Below are 7,500 nucleotides of genomic sequence, written 5' to 3' on the forward strand. Positions count from 1 at the left end.
AATAATAATAATAATAATAATAATTAATATTATTCCATTAATTATGACGATTACTTTCCAATTATCTTCGTGATACATTTAATTATCGTTAATTAGTCATTGAGAAAACTTTCGAAAATTTTTCCTATCGACAAGAATTCGTTTAATTTCTTTTCTTTTCCTTTTGTTTTTTTTTTCTCGCACGACAAACAATATATCAAATTATTAAGATAAATTAATGTATGATATTATTATAATAATTATGAGTATATAATACACAAATATATATGTATTAGCGAAATAAAAAGATAGATAAATAGATAGATAGATAGATAAATAGATAGATAGATAGATAGATGGATGAATGGCTAGATAGATCGATCTGAAAAAAAAAGAAAGAAAGAAAAAGAAATACTTGGATATAAATAAATAAATAGATTTATTAATATACTAATATATTATCTTTGTTTACATATATCATATACATATATATATAAATGTATATAATAATGTAAAATGATATATATAGATCATTAATATCAAGTGATGATGATAGTTCAAATGACGAGGCCTCCTCTTGGAAATGTTTTAAAATTGTCGGAGAGGAAATAGAGATAGAAAAAGTAATGGTAAATAAGATTGAAAGAGAGAGAGAGAGAGAGAGAGAGAGAGAGAGAGAGAGAGAGAGAGAAAGAGAAAGAGAAAGAGAAAGATAGCAGCTCGGTCAAGATTTGCACAGCCGTGACATTTCTCGACTTTAGCAGAGTCAGGATCGAAAAAAATCGATCGAGGCGAGCGCCTCGAAACGGTGAAAGTCAAACAAAGGCCACACGCGCGTTATGCTATCGTTGAGTTCATTCTCAGTTTTACAAAAATGTATATATATATATATCATGTGGAAATTTAAATGTCGATCGGTCGATTTCGATCGATCATCGAGATATATTGTATCTTATAAATAAAACTACGGCGTAACATAGATTCGAACGAGAGTACGATGACTCTTGGCTATTGATATCGATAAATCATTTTCGTTTTTTTTTTCTTCTCTTTCTTTTCTTTTTTTTTTTTTTTTTTTTTTTTTATGATGACGATACTTATAATCGAATTATCAGATGGATAGATCGAAACGCGATTTGTCGTTTGGCCTAAGGAAATATTCGATTTTTTCTTTTCTTTTTAATTGTTTCGTTGTAATTAAAAAAAAAAAAAATATGACATGCTCGTATCATCGCGATTATTTTGTAATACAGATATATTAATCTATATAAATATATATATATATATATATATATATATATAATTATTTTTTATTTTATTTTTTTATTTCGTTTCATTTGTTTATTTTTAGACAGACCTCCATCTATTTTCTTTTTTGCACATAGATAAAGATGAATGGATGGATGGATCGATGTATAAAAAAAGAAAAAGGAAAAAAGAAAAAAAAAAAGAAAAAGAATACATTTTGATATATACATATATATGTTTTTTTTTTGATTATATACACATCTATTTGTTCAAATTATAGGAATAAATATATCAATCTATAAAAGTATTTTTTTCTAAGATAGAAATATTTTTTAGACATGTATCCTTTTCTCTTTCTTATTACATGTCGAACAAGAAGAGAGAAAATTTTTTTTTCGATAGAATTGTCTGAATTATTTCCGTCATTTTTTTTTTTTTTTTTTTGTGATTAACAACAAATCGAAAGAACGAAATGACAAATAGTTCGATTTAATCGAAAAGCAAAGTACTTTATCGCGAGAGAGACAGAGATAGACAGAGAGACACACACACACACAGAGAGAGAGAGAGAGAGAGAGAGAGAGTGAGAGAGAGAAAAATCTAAATAAAAAGAATGTCGAGACAGAAAGTAATGAAGGAAGTAAAGAAATAAAGAAAGAAAGAATAAACGGGGAGGAATGGGTGGTGAGAGGTGGGAGGATTGGGGAAGGGATGTAAAAGGAAGAAAGCTCATAGAAAATCAATGTTTAATTATCCTCATGCCAGACGCAATGACAGCAGAGTTTCGTGCTAACCTTTCTATCCTCTTCTTCTTCTACAACTACTACTACTACTACGACTACAACTACTACTACTACTACTACTACTACTACTACTATTTCCTCCTCTTCCTCTCACCGGATTCTATTCGTCTACTATATATTCATGTACATAAGTAAGATACATACGACAGCCGGTGGAGAGAACGGGTATTAGAGAGAGAGAAAAAAAAAAGAGAAAAAAAAAAAACAGATAAAAGAAGTCGGTCGTATATCGTTGGCTCGTAGGTTTCATGTCGTCTATGTGACTAACGTAAGTGCGACGAAACGAAAGAAGCGCTCGTTACACACGACGTCTAACGTAAATTTGCGAGAATAATATATATGTGTGTGTGAGTGTGTGTGTGTGTGTAATGTAATAGAAATGTAACGATCGTAAAAATATAAGACCTTTCCACGTGTTTGTATGTGTGTGTGTGTTTGTATGTTTACTATGTATATTTGTATGTGTGTGTGTTTTTTTTTGTTACTACTACACACATATTTCTTTTTACTATATACGTCTTGTGAACAAAACAGAAGGGGAAAAAAAAAAAAGAAAAAGAAGAAAACAAAAATTTTAAAAGAAAGTTGATAGTAGTGTGTGTGTGTGTGTGATCGCTTATCTTTCTTTCTTCTACTTATTATTTCTCTATTTACATAAATTACTGTTTACAGTGTAACGACTCTTCTTGTCCAATTAATGTCTCTACGAATAGAAATATATTATACACGTCCATACATACATATATATATGTGTGTGTATGTGTTTATGTGTGTGTATATTGGATGATCAATTAACTATAAAATGTTACATACTATATCTGTATTGTGGTATATCTATATTAGTGGTACCAATTTGTACGCATGAAACAAGAAATTAATGACTTTATATTTATTAATATATATATATATATATATATATATATATATATAATTTAATAAAAAATATATAAATATATAAAAGAATAAAAAAAGGAAAACAAAATGAGAAAGAAAAATATTCCAATTGATTTTGATCGAAATAGTTCGTGAAATTTTACATAGATCATCTTGAATTATATACGTATATAATACACACACGTAAATGTATATATACACACACACACACACACACATACACACATAGACTAGATAAAAGCTAAGAAATAGTCGATCTCTATTTCGCAAGATCAGACAATATATCTTTCTTCGACGAGGTTTCTTACGAAAAAGAGGGAACGCTCGCGTAAGAACCTAAGTCATCTAATTTCTAATAATCACACCGGCCAAGAAGTATTTCCCCTATCCTTCCCACCTTCCCTCTCATCCATTCATTTATCCATTTATCCATCCATCCATCCATCCATCCATCCGTCCATCTCTACTCTCGACCATCTCATAAATACATATCTATTGTAAATAAGAAAGAACGTTTTCTTATTTTATCAAGTCGAGTCAAACTTTTATTTATCTTTTACAATCGTTTGTATATAATTGATTATCGAAGCGAACAAAACAATAGAAAACAATAGAACAAAAAAAAAAAGAAGAGATAATAATTAAGCGCCATGAAAACTCATTGAATGGAAAAAGTGGAAGATGTGACAAATGACAACAAGAAGAAATAAAATAAAAGAAATAAGTAAATAAATGGATGAATAAAAAGAACAAAATAAAAGGTAATAAATTAGGAAACTCGAAGAAGAAAGATTATTACATTATTTTCGATTTAGGCGATGGAGAAAAAAAAGGTGGTGGGGAGGGGTGAGGAGGGGGAGGATGTCTTCCTTTGTCTTTGTTAGACTAAAAATCTTGAGATTATTTTTCCACGTAATTTTTCGCCCCCCTTCCCCAACCCCTTTTTCCCATCTCTGTCAATTTGTATTTTTCGTTTACGAGGTCATATGACCTCGAATTGTAGATAATATTATCTACAATTCTCTCACTCTACACTCATCACAAACTCATCAATTATTACGTCTACGAGGAAACGTTAATAGAGAAGCGTGCGTAAGCAAAGCTGAGTCATGCGAAATGCAGTTATTTTTCTAAGTCGACGACGAATAAGCTTGACTCTCTTGAATTTCGATTTTCTCTCTCCTCCCCCCTTTCTCCAGCCGCCCTCCCCTCCCCACAGGCCCCATCCCTTCTCCATTATCATTCCATATTCCCCAGTGTCATTATCTCGTCATCATCATAATCCTCATCGTCATTTATGAAACTAATTAAACCTTCTGCGGGGTGAGAACTTTGACGCGGTTGAAGTTTCACGAGTGAGAGAGACGATGATTTTTATCGTTATCCACGATATAGTTGGGACCTTGAAAATGATCATGGGAAAAAGAGATATAAAAATCGGACGGACTCTTTTGATATCTCCTTCCCTTTTTCATTTCTTTTCTTCTGTTATTTCTTCTCTTTTTTTCTTTTTTTTTGATCCTTTATTTTAAACTTTCTCTCCCTCTCTCTCTCTCTCTCTCTCTATATATATATATATATATTAATCTCTATCTCTGTCTGTCTTTTCTCTTCTCCATCTGTCTGTCTTTTTTTTTTCTTTTTTTTTTCTTAATCTTTAAGAGGAAAGAACGATTAAAGGATTATTTCCTGTCTTACGTAGGATGACTTGACTTGAGCCAGTAGAATCGTGCATTTGCCGAGAGTAATCTTATTACAAGGCCAGTTATCTTATTATAGAGCTCGTTGTCTCTATTTCCGATTCTGGCGAGAGATGGTGTTTTTCCTTTTCTTTTTTCTTTTTTCTTTTTTTTTCTTTTTCCTTCTTTCTTTCTTGCTTTCTTTCCTTTTTTTTCTTTTCTCTTTTTGCAAGAACGCATATGTACGTCAAGTGTATAAAACGCGTGTAAAAAAGTGAATACAAATGGGATAGAATATGTACGTACGTATGTGTACGCCATACGTATATGTACATTTGTTACAAACGATTTAATTAACTTTTTATTCATTCTCCCTCTCTCCCTCCCTCCCACCCCCAAAGTTTCACCATTTTCAAGATTTATATATAAATATTATACAACGATTAGAGCGTATTAAACCTTGACAGTTTATATCACAAATAAATTATTCAATAATTGATTCATGATAAAGGAGATAAGTTATTTTCTTTCTTACGATTAGACGTATATATAAAAATTATGATTAGGATTAAAAAATGTTATTTCTTTCTCAATGGTATCATTTGAAAGAAAATAATTTGTTTATTATTTTATTACGAGAACGTATAATGAAAAGAATTATGTTTCAATGCAGACCAATCGAATTAATCGTAAAAGAGATTTAAAATTAATCTCCATGTATATTCGATAATTCGTATCGGCTAACTTTTTGCCGTATCATTAAAGAAAAGAAAAGAAAAGAAAAGAAAAGAAAAAAAAAAGAAAAGAAAAAAGAAAAAAAATGCAAATAAATTTCAATCATCGTAGAAAAGTCAAATTATATTCGAACGCCATATGAATCAAATTCGAGAACGAATTTTTTATCACCGAACATTTTCTTCCTTTCATTTTTTTTTTTTTTTTGTTTCTTCATATTTCTTTTCTTCCTTTCCTCCCTTCGGATTCGACGGAAGGATATGTAGAATTAAAAGGAAAAAAAAAAAAAAAAAGAAAAAGAAAAAAAAAACAAGAAAAAAAAAAAAGAAAGAAGAAGAAAAAAAAACAAGAAAAAAGAGAAAAAGAAAGAAATCGAAGGAATGATATTGGCAACGATATTGAGAGTTTCGTGTGGGAATTGAATGCACGATTGTATGCACTCTCGCACATACGATAGGTGTGTACGGGGGCGAGGGGAGGGCGAGGGGGAAGGGTTGCGTTGGTAGGTGGTAGTGAGGTGGGAGGGATTGAGGGGATTTGAGAGAGAAGAGGACAGGGGGGGGGGAAAGGAGGGAGGACCCTTAGGCACTCTCGCTCGGTCGTCTTATCCATTTTCGCGTAAGGTCGACGAACTCATTGGACTTTGCGAAACTCTCCGCGGAATGCTTTGGTAGTAGTATGCTTCTGTATCCATATACGTATATATATACACGTTTACGTATATATGTGTGTGTGTGTGTGTGTGTCTATCTGTGTGTATATATCTCGTACGATGTGCCGTTCGGGTAATTGGAAACGCCGCATTTAGTCTCGCAGCGTGCAGAAATACATGCACTGTTTCTATCTCTATCTATTTCTATCTATCTATCTATCTATCTCTCTCTCTCTCTTTCTATTTCTCTCTTGCTATGTATCTATCTATCTATCTATCTATTTCTCTCTCTGTCACTCACTCACTCAATCATTCACTCACTCATTCACTCGTATATTTATATATATATATATATATATATATCCAAGTAATCAGCTATTTGATATCTAATAAATCATTATATATTTTCTAATAATATGTACATAAATAATTATTTGCCAGTATTAAGATTTAATAAAACGATTCTATCAATAGGTACGCATTAAAGTTATATATAAAAATTTAAATCGTTCCTTTATCAATCTTCATACTAACCCATATGTATGTATTATTATATATCTCAATATGTTTCACAATATTTCACGAAGAAGATTATTATGACGAAGATAGATTATGCAAGAACATATATGTAATAATTTTATTTCCTTTAATACATAAATAAAGATGTTGACTTTTATAAATCCATAATAGATGCATATTAGATATAAATAATTAAAGAAAACAATTTTTACTTTTCTAATGCTTCTCATTCAATCTTTATGCAACACACATGCACATTTATTATATATGTATATATATATATATATTTATCATTTTCAAAGAGATAAAGAAAGATCGATGATATAATCATCATTTAGAAATCGTGATCAATAGAGAGAAAGACAGAGGGAGAGAGAGAGAGAGAGAGAGAGAGAGGGACAGAAAAATACGAATGTACAAAGAGAGAGAAAGTCTCTCTCTCTTTCTCTTCTTTTCTTTACAAAAAAAAAAAAAAAAAAAAAAAAAGAAAAGGAAGATAAAATTGGGGAAGATTGCGAACAAGAAAATTAACGAAGAAAAGAAAGGAAATGTTCTTGTTCTTCCATCTTCTTCTTCTTTTTGTTCTTAAAGAGAATCGATCGATAACGATCAATCGATTTTTTCTTTTCTTTTCTTCTTCTTTCTCCTTCTTCCTTCTTCTTCTTCTTCTTCTTCGTTCAACTACAAAGCGGATGTTTCGAGGCATTCGAGAGTTCATATATTAAAATCAACTAATTCTTCGTATCATCGTAGACATCCTACGTATCGTACTTACATATTTATTTATGTATACATGTATGTACGTATATTTATATATATATATATATATATATACACATGTACGTAAATACTTACTCTAATACATACATACATGCATATATAGCTCTTAACGATAACGGTAATCACGTTAGAAGGAGTAATCGCGAATCCGACGTTCTTCAAACCGGACTGTAAAATGCATCTCAACTCTTGTTTGATTTACGAGAAGAAA

General features: G+C 30.8%; 1 protein-coding gene and 1 long non-coding RNA gene across 7 annotated transcripts in view; one reads left to right on the top strand and one right to left on the bottom strand.

Annotated features, from left to right (window-relative positions):
* Ipk1 (Inositol phosphate kinase 1) overlaps positions 1-7,500 on the bottom strand; it is a 142,499-nt gene that overhangs the window by 35,894 nt on the left and 99,105 nt on the right. The window lies entirely within an intron of this gene.
* LOC118450731 (uncharacterized) overlaps positions 1-7,500 on the top strand; it is a 45,158-nt gene that overhangs the window by 30,822 nt on the left and 6,836 nt on the right. The window lies entirely within an intron of this gene.

This window comes from Vespa mandarinia, chromosome 12 (assembly GCF_050613455.1).
Source record: "Vespa mandarinia isolate Hongniang chromosome 12, ASM5061345v1, whole genome shotgun sequence".
In the NCBI taxonomy this organism is placed as follows: domain Eukaryota; kingdom Metazoa; phylum Arthropoda; class Insecta; order Hymenoptera; family Vespidae; genus Vespa; species Vespa mandarinia.